At 55.2% G+C, this 14021-nt stretch overlaps 1 long non-coding RNA gene across 2 annotated transcripts in view; it reads right to left on the bottom strand.

Moving 5' to 3' along the window:
• Nucleotides 1-8082, bottom strand: part of LOC139179794 (uncharacterized) — a 30033-nt gene extending 21951 nt beyond the window's left edge. The window contains exons 1-3 of one of the 2 annotated variants that reach the window (XR_011564168.1): nucleotides 7974-8082; nucleotides 6800-7012; nucleotides 4875-5007 (exon numbers count right to left, since the gene is read on the bottom strand). This is a non-coding gene — a long non-coding RNA (uncharacterized lncRNA). Of the gene's footprint in view, nucleotides 1-3262; nucleotides 5008-6799; nucleotides 7013-7973 lie in introns of those variants that run through there. The other variant, XR_011564167.1, reaches the window with a different exon arrangement.
• Between the last annotated feature and the right edge of the window lie 5939 nt (nucleotides 8083-14021).

Here is a 14021-nt window from a genome sequence, read left to right as displayed (position 1 = left end):
CGGGAAGATCCTCTGGAGAAGGAAATGGCAACCCACTCCAGTACTCTTGCCTGGAAAATCCCATGGACGGAGAAGCCTAGTGGGCTGCAGTCCATGGGGTCACAAAAGAGTCGGACACGACTGAGCGACTTCGCTTCGCTTCATGTGCCCAGAGATTTCTCTATCACTTGAGTACTTGGAAGAGAATTTGGGTATTTGGGTATTCATAGCATTTACAGCAATGGCACCCCACTCCAGTACTCTTGCCTGGAAAATCCCATGGACGGAGGAGCCTGGTGGGCTGCAGTCCATAGGGTCACAAAGAGTCGGACACGACTGAGCGACTTCGCTTCACTTCATGTGCCCAGAGATTTCTCTATCACTTGAGTACTTGGAAGAGAATTTGGGTATTTGGGTATTCGTAGCATTTACAGCAATGGCACCCCACTCCAGTACTCTTGCCTGGAAAATCCCATGGGCAGAGGAGCCTAGTAGGCTGCAGTCCATGGGGTTGAGAAGAGTCGGACACGACTGAGTGACTTCACTTTCACTTTCCACTTTCATGCATTGGAGAAGGAAATGGCAACCCACTCCAGTGCCCTTGCCTGAAGAATCCCAGGGACAGGGGAGCCTGGTGGGCTGCCGGCTCTGGGGTCGCACAGAGTTGGACACGACTGAAGTGACTTAGCAGCAGCAGCAGCATTTACAGCATTAGACACAGCTCACCTGTCCTGCTATCAACTCTAAGTGTCTTATGTTTCTCTAAACCAATGTTTTCAGCTTAATTTAAATTGAGACGAGATATCACTACTACAGGGGCAGCAGAGGATGAGACAGTTCGATAGAATCAGCGACTCAATGGACATGAATCTGAGCAAACTCTGGGGGATAGTGAAGGACAGGGAAGCCTGGCATGCTGCAATCCTTGGGGTCACAGGGTCAGACACGACAGCGACTGAACGACAAATCACTACTATAAAATTACACTTCAGGCTTTGCGGCGTTCTCCATTTCTAACACACTTGCGTTAACAAAGTAAAATTAATCAGAATCTTCATCCTCCTTTTGACTGAGCCAGGACCCAAAACTGCATGCCCTGAGATGCAGTGTCTGTGCTACCTGTGACCAGCACCCAGAACCGGTTTTCATCTTGTGTTTAAACCCGACGAGCCCTTTGTTATTTTATGTTGCGCAGTCGAGGCAGTTTACCGAGGTTCGCTCCGGTCTGCCTTTTAGAGAAACCCCACTGGGGCGTCTTGCACGCCGCTCTCCCCCCCAGCCTCCTCACTTCCTCAGCAGCTCGTTCAGCCAGGCTCCTACGCCGCTCTCCCCCCCGGCCTCCTCACTTCCTCAGCAGCTCGTTCAGCCAGGCTCCGACGCCGCTCTCCCCCCCTGCCTCCTCACTTCCTCAGCAGCTCGTTCAGCCAGGCTCCGTGCACACGTCTTTTTGTCATTATTTCACCTACGATGGCTCAGGAGGAGTGAACAGTCCCGCACTGAGGGCCACGTTCTCCCAGCATTTTGAAGATGTCGTTCCGTCGGACCTTGGACTCCATCCTGCAGTTGAGAAGTCTGCTGTCTACACCACTCGTCTGCAGGAAAGCTGGTTTCCCCTGCTCGCCCCCTGTAAGATTGACCCTCTGCCTTTGGTAACCGTGATTTCGCAGCAGAGATTGGGATACAGACTTCTTTTTAAGTATCCTACTTGGGATGTAAGTCTTGTGAACACACGAAGGTATTTCCTTCATCGCTTCTGTGAAATCCACAGGCGCTCCCTCTGTTCCACTCCCCACCCTCTCCTGGGAGGCCTGTCGGGTGGGTGGGGGTCACCTAGGTGGCCTCCATTCTTTATCTTTTCCATGCAATCCTGTCACCAGCCTCCTGGTCCCTCTGCCCTCCTGCCACCCTCCCGGGCTCCATTTGGGCTCCACGCACAGAAATCACTGGAACTTCGTTTCTACTCCCAGTTCCCTCTGTTCCTTTGCTGCTCTCAGAACACCTCACTCATCACAGAGGCACAGTAAACACTTGGGGATCTGAGTTTTCAGAAACATCAGGAACAAACACCCAGAATTCTGAAAGAAAAAAAAAGTTTCCCCCGGGAACCTCATAAAACAAACACAGTCCTGTTTATAGACTCTCTCTTAGACGTCCTGTGTTCTCCTGGCAGGAGCCCCACCTCGTCCAGGCCTGGCCTCGTTTATTTCGGTCCCACACACACGAGCTTATTTTGATAAGTGCACTAACGCTCCCACACTCTGACAGGTGAGTCGTCATCACCCCAGCTCCCTAGTGGTCACCAGCGTCCATCACCTCCTGCGAGAAGGTGGACCTCGCTGCCCATGGGCTCGGGTCTGTTCTCTGCGATCAGTTCTCTGGCAGTTGAGCCTCTCAGGATGGTTCCCTCCAGAGAAAAAATCTTCATGAGCAATGTGTGAACACCCTTCCTAAACCCCATGCTCCCCTCTAAGCGGGACGGCAGGCTGTCCTCGGCCTCTGCATGTGTCCGGGGTGGGACCCCGGCTTCCAGCTTCCACACCAGCCGGCAGGCCCCTCCTCTGTGGCTTTGTCTGTGGCCAAAGGGGGGCTTCTGTCCCAGCTGTGGGAACGCGCCCAGAGCTGGGAGAAGCTGCTCTACATAGCACTCCCAGGAAGCCCCCACCTTCACTGGGTTTGGATTTCCATGAGTCTGGACACCTCTCACGTCCAGATGGTCTAATTAGGCAACACGCTGGCTTTCAAAGCACTGGGAGCGTCAGCTCTGAGCCTCCCAGCCCTTCGTCCTGAAGATTCCAGTCGGAACAGAGGGTGGCCAGTGGAGGGCAGGTCAAGGACTGAGAACCAAGCCTCGGTGCAGACAGAAGTCCATTTGTCCCTGGGCTTCCTCCTCCGAAGGAAACGACCCCAGAGTGTTCCTGGGATAACGCTGAGGGTGGGGAGGTCAGGGGAGGGGAGTGGGAATCCTTGCTGGCTGGCCGGATGCCAGAGTGAAGCCCAAACACCTGGGCACCAGATGTGCCTTGGGCTTGAGGCCCACTGTTGACCGGCGGCTGCACTTTCCACCCAGAGCTGAGCTGCTGGGCCGGGATGCTGAGGACGGGCGCCGGAAGCCAGCACCTTCCTGCCATCCCCCTTTTCTCCCACCTCAAGGCTGCGGCTCCCGGCTCGCCTGCTGACCACGGCGGACTTCAGCCTGGACGCCCAACACCGGAGCTCGGTGCTCGTTGTGCTGACTCACCTCCTGTTTCTGTGGAATTTCACTGGAGGGAGACGCGCTGCTGAGTCTACCAGGAAGGTGGGCCGCGCCACAGCCGCGTAGACGTGAGGCGAGAAGCCACCGGTGGGCCACGCCGCCCTGACCACGGCCACTTCCGGACAGCCAGGCGTGCGCGGTAGTGTCTGCTGTGCTGGAGCTGCCAGGCCAGGGCGACACAGAATGTGAAAGCCACCGCAGCTCTGCTCTGGCTCGGGGAGCGGCTGGCTCCGTGCAAGCGGGGCAGGTTCTGCCCTCCTCCTGGCGGGGTCCGTGCCTGGCTGCCCCCTCCTGGGGTAACAGGCTTGGAGGAAAGGCAGCCTGAGCTCGTGCCTGCTATTTTGCCTTCGCTGGCGCTGGGCACGTCCCCTCATCTCTATCTGTGAGGATGACAGACAGCAACCCAGGCTTTCCAGGACCCAGGGCATTGGGAAAGCAAGGTCCAGCACACCCCCTCGCCTGTCCTCACCTCCGGGGTCCCCGGGGCCTGTCCCCTTGCAGGGGTTTTCTCTCTGGTTGAAGTGTTGGAAGATTTTAATGTACTTCAGTTTAAAATGAGCAAGTTTAGGGTGGAAAATGGACGTGGCTGACAGTAATGTCCATACTCTGCCAGAAAGCACCGCAGGGGCCTGGTGCCCCCCGGGACGTGCGTGTCAGGAGAGTGGAGGCACACTTGGCCCACAGGAGTCTCCCAACTCCTCCCTGAAGGAGCTCCACAGGCGAGCAGCCTGCCAAGGCAGGCGGCTGCTGTTCCCATCATCCCCCTGGCACATCACGCCCACGGCCCTGACCTGGGACAGGGAGGAGCTAATTCACTATGTACAAGCGAGAGAGCAGAAAACACAGAGAGTGACCACCTGACCCAGCAGCTCCACTCCCAGCTCTGCACCCAAAGAACGGAAAACCAGGCCACAGACACACACACACACCCACACGCTCACAGCAGCTGTGCACAGAACCGTCAGAGGTGCAAAGAAATGTCCACAGCAGGTGAGGGACAAACGGGCTAGCCGTACACACACTGGGCGGTGACTCGGCCAGAAAAAGGAGCACAGCCCTGACACACGGCCACGAGCCCTGAAAACACGATGCTCCGTGAAAGAAATCAAAAACACAGGGCCGCATGGTGAGCGATTCCGTTATGTGAAACACCCAGAACAGGCCAATCCAGAGACAGAAAGATCAGCGGCCGCCAGGGGCTGGGAGAAGGGCAACCGAGAGTGACCACTAATGGGCCCAGGGCTCCTTGGGGACGAGGAAAGAGGTCTGGGCAGAGGTGGTGGTTGCAGGACATTGTGACGGTATTAACCATGTTCGCTGTAAGATGGTGAATTTCATATTATGTAAATTTCACCTTGAGAAAGCCACTGCAGGGACTTCCCTGGTGGCCAGCGGTTAAGACTCCAAACTTTCAATGCAGAGTGCATGAGTTTGATCCCTGGTCGGGGAACTAAGATCCCACATGCCAAGTATCAGGGCCAAAAAAATCAAAGAAACCACTTCACAGAATTATGCATCTACTCCAAAGACAAAACAATCCCCCCACTACGTGAAAGAGCAGATCTGTGTGTCTCTCTGTGAGATCACCTCAGACAGAACAAAGCAGAACTTTGCCTGAACCCCCCAGATGAAGATAACCTACCTGGCAAGCTGCCTGTCGACCGTAAACTTCTTCCTGGTCTGAACCAGCGACGTCTCTCTCGCCCAACTGCTCTTTTTCTGACTTGGCTTGTTTCACGTTTGAAGTAACTTGGGATCAGCTCTAATATTTTTTGCTTTAAAAAGTAGTAAAAATTAATTAATCTACAACTGTACTGATAGCAAAAGTTAATAGAAATTTTAATAAAAATACCACCTCAATAAGCTTCCCTATTGTTCTAATAAATGAAATAGTAGTTTAGAACTGTAGATAAAAAAATTAATAAAACAGCGGAGACTCGGGACCACGAAGCTCAAATAATGGGACGCAGCCTCTGCTCAGCCCCTCCAGTCAGAGCGCTGAGGGGCGCCCTCCACGTGCAGCTCTCGTTTCGTGCTGCGTATTGGAAATGTTCCCCAACGTTTAACGAATGTGCCTTGTTTGGTGGCTTATTTTGAATTATTCAGAGACGTTTACCCAATACCAAAGAGGCTTGGTGGCAACTTTAGCAGCTGAGCGTCCACACTGTGGTGATATATTCACAGAGAAAGTAGGCAGGGAGAGTTCTTTAGGAAAACCCAGACTCTCAGCCACGAGCATCGGGAAAACTGGGTTCTAAATGCCCGGGAGGCCAAGTCTCTGTGTGGTTTCCTAGGAGGTAGGAAAGGGTGTTTGACCGCTTTTTCTTTCCAGCACTGTGACCGGAACTTAAGGGTGGGGGAAACCACTGACCCCAGGGAAACAAAAACAGGCCTCGTTTTCCGGGACAGGGGCCTCTGGGTGCAAAATCAAACGGGAATGTTTCTACTGGGGTGGAATGTTTTAAAAGGTGAGGAAGAGTGGAAATGAAAGCTGTAGGGAAGAGGAAAACCTTTGTCAGTTGGTTTTAATGGAGACAGCTTTTCCTTGCTAAATGCCAGCACCAGAACTTAAGTGAATTTAAATGATTAAACATAGGGGTGTTCGCTGTGCTGAGCACACTGAGAGGAGTGGTGTCACCTCAAGGCCCACGAAGGGGCAGAGGGCAGCAACCGAGGCCTCCCAAGGGAGCGTCCACACCTGCAGGGCTGCCCCCGGCCCGCCCAGCACCCTCCAGGAAGGTGAGTGGGACTGTCCTCTGCGGCAGAGGGATTGCTGAAAGGGGATCCCTGGGCCCCTCCTGGGCCACCTTTACTCCCTCCCCAGAGAGGGGGCCAGAGAACCAGAGGGGCTCCTTTAGAAATAAGCACATTTGGAGGAACAGAGAAAGCCATAAAAAAGCCTCCACGGGCTTCCGTACCTGCAAAAGCTCTGAGACCCCAAGCCTGGGGGCCAGCCCTCCTGGAGAAAACCTGAGAAATCTTTTTAAAATTATGGAAAATTTCAACTATGAACGCAAGTGCAGAGACTTAATAGCATGAATCCCCGTGTACCCACCAGAAGTGCACTCCTCTCTCCTCTCTCCTCTCTTTTCTCTATCGCAGGGAAAATATACACAGCATAAAATTTACCATCTTAGTATTTTTCCAGGGTGCAGTTCAGGAGCATTAAGTATACTCATGCTGTCATGCAGCCATCACTACCATCATCTCCAGAACTTTCTCATCTTCCCAAACTGAGACTGTCCCGTTTGACACTGAGCCCCACTCCCCCAGCCCCTGGTCCCCACCTCCTACTTCCTGTCTCCATGACCCTGACTCCTCTGGGGACCTCACAGAAGTGGGGTCACACAGTGCCTGTCCTTCTGTGTCTGGCTGATCTCTCTGAGCATCACGTCCTCAAGCGTTATCAACCCCTCCACTGTTTTTTAGGCTCAAGAAATTCTGAATCCCAGAGAAACACAATCCTCAGTTCAAGCTGCACTGCCTTTCCTTTCCTTAAGAACAATGATGACACATTCCCCAACTCTCCCCCAGTATAAATTCACTCGGCCCTCACAGCCAGCTTACCCTGCAGCTGAGCCGGGCACGTGGGGCTCAGGGAGGCCCAGAGGCTCCTCCAGCATCGCTCAGACAGCGGCGGCTGGACGCGGAGGGCTCCTGTGTGGGCTCTGTCCCAGGGCCCTTGTCGCCTCCCACCGAAGGACGGTTTCACTTCTGCAGAATCCGTCATTAGGTCATCTGGTCGAGGACTTTCCCACGCGGACAGCGGGCTCCTGGGGCCTGCAAGACGACCACAGGGGGCACACAAACAGGCAGTCTTCAATAAGCGTCACTTATCTCAAGCGTCACTTATCTCTGTGTGAGAGAAAGCAGCGGGCGCGTTGAACTTGGGATTTCACAGACTTGGTTGAGGATGAGGCTGAATTAAAAAGCAATTCTGGGGAACTCCCCTGCGGTCTAGCTGTTGGGACTCACCACTTCTACTGCGAGGGACCCGGGCTCAACGCCTGGTGAGGGAACTAGATTCTACATGTGGCAACTAGAGTTCATACGCCACGACTGAAAACCCCACATGCCACAACCGAGGCCTGGGCAGTCAAATAAAAATATTTTTTAAAAAAGCAATTCTGGGCTATTCCCTGGTGGTCCGACGGTTAGGACCTGGGTTCAATTCCTGGTTGGGGAACTGAGATCCTGCAAGCTTCAAGGTGCAGCCAAAAAGTTTAATTAACTTTTTAAAAAAGCAATTCTGCTTGAAGTACATTTAAAGAGAAACAGAAAATGCACCGTGGTGTGTGGGCACACTACAGCAAGACTTCAGTGACTGACATTGGGAGACACTGAGTCCAGGGGGCTTTCTTCTCTGCAGAGTCAACGAAGACAAGCCCCCACCATCCAGGACGGCCCCCCAGGAGCCCCGCGCTGTCCCAGAGCAGCAGCCCCAACAAAGCCACCATCTGGGGAGCGACGGGGGGACACGCCTCACCGCGTCCACCACAGACGAGACGGTACCACAGGGGAGAGGCCTCCTCTCCGGGCGAAGACACTCGGAGGCGCCTCCCAGTCTGAGGGTTCACCAGGTCACCCCGGTACAGGAGGACCCTGCTGCCGACAACCCCGGCTCAGGGCCAGGCCTCAGCCCCTCGAGGCCCGCAGCCCACTTTCGGGCCCGGCCTCCCACCCCTCACCCCTCGGCTCCCAGGCGCACCCTCTCCCTCCTGCCACGAGCTCTGCACCCCACCTGCAAGCTGGGTCCTGGAGGTCTCATCCACGAGCAGGCCGGCTGGAACAGGTCACTGCCTGGAGCCCCGCACGCCAGCCTAGGCCAAGCGCACCCACAGGCCTTCCCAAGTCTCCAGGCGGCGGCCCCGCCCCTTCCGGTTGGGCGCCCCTGGACTTCCGGTTCCTCCTCTGTGTCTGGTCTGTTGTAGGTGTCGGGTCGCAATCATCTCCGTCTCAAGGCCTGTCGCTCGTCACCCGTCACACACAGCCTCCCCGGCCCCAGAAGGCCGTTCTCAGTGACTTCGAGGGGAAGCTTCATAATCCATGTGAAGTTCCCCATGGCTGGGGGGTGGGGGTCAGCTGGACACTCCCTACCCCCCCAAACTCGCTCAGGCCCGAGCTTTAATTTGGTCGAGTTTTTGAAAGCAAAGGCGAGCTCTTTAGTAATGAAGACGCCTTGAGAGTGGGCGTGGTTCAGCCGCTACACAGAACACACTGGACACCTGAGCCTGGACCTTGAGCCCATCTGACTGGTCAGAGGAGGAGGGGTGACTGGTTCTGACCCCCCTCCCCTGCTTGCCCTCGTCCGTAGGTCCAACAATCAAACAAGTCATGTGTCCTGGAATCAGACTGGCCGAGGTAAAGCGTCCAGGACTTGGCCTCCTGCCTCCCCGCCCCAGAGTAGCCTGCAGGGGAGCGTGTGCCAGTCATTCTCGGGGCCAGGAAGCATAATGAGGGCCTGAGTGAGCCCGAGGAGGGGCGCCTCTACCCCCACCGGCTTCTGGGACCAAAATCCTCTTCCCAAGGTCTCCCAGGCTCTCTCTTTGCTTGCCACCGCTGTGTCCCTGGGATGGAAGGCTTTCTTCTAAGGAGGACAGCAGCAAGCCACTGAGAGCAGCCTCTTGTTCCCGCAGGAGCCTGGGGATAAGCACGGTGGCCACGTGGGAAGGCAGGAGCAGAAAGCCCACGATGACTGGAGTTGTAAACCTGGGCGTCTCTCTGTCGTCTCAGCTGCCATCCGCTGGGACAGGGCTGAGTCCTAGCTGGTGCCCGTGCCCCAGTGGGCACAGCTGGTGCCCGTGCCCCAGTGGGCATGTGGTTCCTTCTCGTGGACCCGCGGCCTCTCTGCCTGGATTTCTCCTCTGGCAGCTTGCAACTCAGGGTATCTGCAGCTTTTAACTTCGAGTTAATTCAGGCTGTCAAATAGTTCATTTTCTCCTGGTGGGTGGAATAAAACTGACGTCTGACTCTCTAGCCAAGTCAGAGACTCATAAACTCTGCCTTTGTTTATGAATTTCTTCAGAGCCATTTAGACATTCCCCGCCCCCCCTGGCTGCTGCCATGAATCAGAAACTTCTGGGCAGCAATGAGCTCAGACTGAGGTGGGCAGGGGGGCTGAGGGGGGCGGCCACCTGAGTCTATGCTCTCCTGCAGACTTCCGTTCTGTCGCCTCCAGTGCCTGCCTCAGTTTCTCGTGTGCGAGTCGCTGGATGGGCTCTGCTGAGAATTAATTAACAAATGTCCATTAAACGTTTGTAGGGTGAGTGCTCTGCAGCTGCTAAGTGGTATTAAATAATTACAACCTCAAATGAGGAGCTATTGTGTTGTCGATCCGATGCATGAAAATGTTGTGCTGTGTCTTTTCACAACGCCTTTATTTAACGAGAGTTGATCTTGGCAATTTGGTTTATTTTCTCAGCCCTTTTAATTTCAGACTCAGGGGTTATTAGCAGATAACTGCTCATTTCTGCTGTAAATCAAGAAAATGCTCATTAGAAACCCAGTGCTGTGATTGCTAGGAGTTTGGGCTCATAAAGAATGGGATGATGACAAGATTTGGTGCTAAAAATGAGCTACATTAAAAAATTTTTTCTTTGTTTTTGTTTAGGGAAAACTAAATGGCCTTTTCTGAAGTGAACAACATCTTAATTGCTTTGAGATCCAAATCATAGTTGACGAAGCTCCATGGACATTGAGGATCACACTGGCCTCAGGGCTGGGGAGGATGGAGTTACGGATGGCTGTGAGGAGCCTCCCCATGGCCACTCTGGGTGCCCAGACTGCTCCGCTGGTGTTGGCATCTCACTGACGGGACGGAAAGGTGTGGTTTCCACCAGGCTGGAGCCAGATGGCACCCACAGAAGCAGATAGAAAACAGAGAGGGCCAGAAGTGATCTTAAGACCATGTCGATAACTCACAGTCATGAGGTTGCCAGGGATGGGGGTATTGCCAGGGAAGTATTGGGAGTTTGGGGTTAGCAGATGTGAACTGGTAAAATAGGATGGATTAACAACCAAGTCCTCCTGTAGAGCACAGGGAACTCTACTCAGTATCTTGTGATAGACAATAATGGGACCATAATGGGAAAGAACATACGTATATATGTGTAACTCAGTAACTTTGCTGTACGGTAGAAATGAACACAACGTTGTAAATTGACTATACTTCAACAAAATTAAAAAACAAACAAACAGTGCTGATGTTTAAAACAGATGTCCCAGGTGGGGACAAGTGGCCATGCTGATCCACAGAGTTTTCAGGCCTGACCCCCACACTCCTCATTTATACAGTCCTTCCCAGACTGGTAGAATTTCTTTTTGCAAAATTATCCCTGTCTAATCCATAGAGACGAAAGTGGATTAGTGGTTGCCAGGGGCTGAGGGGGGAGGGGCAGGAGATGGGGAGTGACTGCTAATGGGTGTGGGATTCTTTGGGGGGCGATGACAGTGTTCTGGAATTAGTGGCGATGGCTGCTCGGCTCTTGAACGTGCTGAAAACGTGGCACTGTACAGTCTAAAAGGGTGCATTGGGTGGTGTGGCAGTGACATCTCAATAAAGCTATTTAAGAAGTACCCGTGCCGCTCGTTGCTGGCCCGACTCCAGCTTCTGGACCTCTGGTCTCCAGCTATGGTGGCAGGCTCCCAGGAGGTGACTCTGCCAGTCCTGCCGGCTGTACTGGACTCTGTCGTCAGCCTTTGCTTCTGCCCAAACACTTGCAGAAGTTGTCACGTGCAGAGCGCTTGAGGACCAAGCTGGGGTCAGAATTCTGAGCTGCACCTGAAGCATAGAGGGCCTGGACTTGTGCTGCAGCGTGACACTGATGTGTAAAGTCCCTGTAGGAGGAAAACCAGAGTGCGCCGTGGGATCCAGGCAACGGGGTGGAAGGAGACAAGGGGCCTTTTCTTTCTGGACTCTTGGCAACGACCGGACCCTCTGAAAAGATTCATGGTTACCCGTCATTAGGTCAGCAGGGAGACGGCAGAGCTGCCCAGAATCAGGCCTCGGGTCCCCCAGCACCGGGGCTGGGGCATGGACAGTGACAGCCCCGTCAGCAAGTTCCTGCTGGGGCACCGCAGGTGCCTTGGGCAGCCCTACCGTGTTCGCTCTTCTTTCTCTTGCCATCCCTTTATTTTAAATGTTTAATGAATTAAAAAAACTAGTAGTCTAGACAGGCTTAGAAACAGGAACTTCCTTCTCCTAGCCTCGACATGGGATGTCTCCAGGGGACACATTGGTGTCTTGAGGACTGGCTTGCAGAGGGCCACCACTAGGCCCAGGGAGTGGCACTTGCGGGATAGAAAATGAAAGCAGGCAGAATCTGGGTGTAAAAAGTGGGGTCTCCAGGACTACAGAGATGTCGCCAAGACCACACTGCTTATTGGCGTCCTCCCACAGCTCCGCTCTGCCTGGGCCCATCCACCTCCTGCTGGCACCACACCCGCTGCAGAAAAAGGTGACCTTCTGATGCCCTTGGGCCACACGCCACCTTCCTCCTGCCTCACTGGTCAAAGAAGGAGCCCTGGGCCAGACAGGGGTCTCCAGAAGAGTGAAGAGAGACCACAGCTGCGGATCCACCGGCGGCACAGCCCAGCCACCGCCCAGGAGCAGCCCGTAGATTCCAGAGAAAGCTCCTGGCTCTGTGCAGCACCTCCTGGACGCAGCCCCCGCCCCCAACCCCCACAAGGCCCAGTGGATGGGAGCGACCATTTGCTGTGGCCTCGGGCCGCGGCTCAGGGTTGTGCTGCAGCCGCACCGGGAGGAGTCCCTGTGCCAGGTCGGCGGGGCCTGCTCTCCTTCCCCGGGCAGGACCGGGAACCGGAACCGGAGGACGGCAGCCCCGCTCAGCAACACTTCTCTTTGTTTACCAGGCACGCCAGGCGGCGGGCCTGCTCTCTCTCCAGCCGCTCTCTCTGCCAGCTTCACGTCCAGCGAGGGACAAAGGGGCCTGCGGCGGATTAGCTGCCCGGCGGGCAGGCCCGCGGTTCCCGCGGCGGCAGCTGCTCGCCGGCCTTGCCAAGGCGGCCGTCCTGTCCCGTCCCGTTCACTGAGGGCGGAGCGCGGCCCGGGCAGGACGCCTTCTGTGTTTATCTGCAAGGCCGACCCCGTCCCCGCCCCGTCGGGCCGGCCGGGCCAGGCTGGGGGCCGCGGGGTCAGCGGCGGACAATGGGCGGGCGCGCGCGCGTCCGCCCGACTCCGGGCCTTTGTTGCGGGAGCCTCGTGCCGATGGGTTAATGGGGCAGAAGCGATCGGTGAAGGGCGACAGAAGTGGGCTTTGAAAGAGGGTGTCAGCGCAGGGCGGCGAGACAAAGGCCAAAACACACACGGGCGGAGAGGGACAGATGGGGACGGGCGGCGGAGACAATTAGGCGGCGGGCGCGGGGCGGGCGCGGCTCCATCGTTCTGCGGTTAACCAGGCCCGGGCGCGCCGCCCCTTCGCCTCTGCGCCCGGGAGGGAGGGACGGGGGGCGGGGTATCCCCTCCCCATAAACAGCCGCAGAGCAGGTCCTGGGCAGCCCGCCGGCCACCCCTGTTTTCCTGCCTGATGGCCTGGGAACACATCACGCAGCCAGCGCCCCCGGACCGGCTCGCAGGACCAGCTCGAGGACTGGTCGGTCCGCGGGATGCTAGCCGGGCCCGCCAGGCGGCGCTGCTTCCCGCCCGGCCGCGGCCGGCTCTGCAACCCGATGCTGTTTAATTAACGTGCAAATTGAGTAGATTAAATGACTCTAAATAATTAGCCACAGATCCTATAAACAGGATAACATATTTAATTAAGCAGCGATATAGATTTTGGAAACTGTTAATGTATTTTTAGAATGGCCGCTTAGATCTTTCACTTTCCCCCCCTAACTTCAAACATGTAACTACAGCCCTGGGTACGTGGATAAATATCTGGAAACAAGATTAGGCCTGTTAACTTCAACTAATAGAAATGTTGGCTTACCAGGGACGTGCTCCGCCCCCGCGTGGGCACTGCTTGGGGCCCCACAGCCCGAGCTGGGGGGCCGGTTCTGTTCAGCTTGGTGGTGAGGGGGTGCGTGGGCGCACCACCCCTGACACAGGGGTAGGATGGTGTGGGGATGAGGGGGGATGGGAGGAGGTAAGTGAAAAATACAATCCAATTTCATTATATCAATCACATTTAATTGGCAATTTGTACAAGCAATGACCGGGCTGGCTTTAGGTAAAACTATTAGGCGACAGGCGAGTGTGCTACTAAAATTCTTGGTTAGTTAATTAGTGTCTGAACTGCGGAGGGAAAGGATCCTCAGATTTACTCTCTACAAAGAGAGAGCAGCCCAGACAATTCATTAGGCAGGCGGCTTGTAAATTAGAGCTAAGTTAACCTGATTTCCCTTAATTAAAACATCTTTTCTCGTTTACGATGTGGATATAAGTAGATCTCCAGGGTTTTGAATTTTCTGCAACAGCAGATGGTCAGCTAGAAGCAGATAATAGTTAACGCTTTCTCTCTACCAGATCCGAACAACGTGAGCCGCTGGCCCATCTGAGGATTAAAAGGAGAGATAACAAAGAGTGTTAACCCTTCCCCGTCTCCCCTCCGCTCAGAGACTCTGAGGGAGGGGCTGCCCTGGCCTGGGGTCCCTGGCCGCGGGAACCCTGGGCAGGAGGAGGGACGAGAGTTCTGGGGAAGTGGCCACTGAGCCATGCAAAGGGAGAGTCCAGGGAAAGGGGTGGAGGGACGCTGCTGCTGAGCTGCCTGATGGGCAGGGTGCGGGAGGTGGCCACCTCCAGGCTTCCCTTCTGGGTGCCCGGCCACTGCTT

The sequence above is a fragment of the Bos indicus genome, chromosome 25 (assembly GCF_029378745.1).
Source record: "Bos indicus isolate NIAB-ARS_2022 breed Sahiwal x Tharparkar chromosome 25, NIAB-ARS_B.indTharparkar_mat_pri_1.0, whole genome shotgun sequence".
NCBI classification, from domain to species: domain Eukaryota; kingdom Metazoa; phylum Chordata; class Mammalia; order Artiodactyla; family Bovidae; genus Bos; species Bos indicus.
Note: the sequence above shows the minus strand (reverse complement) of the source record. Positions and strands in the feature narration are given on the sequence as shown.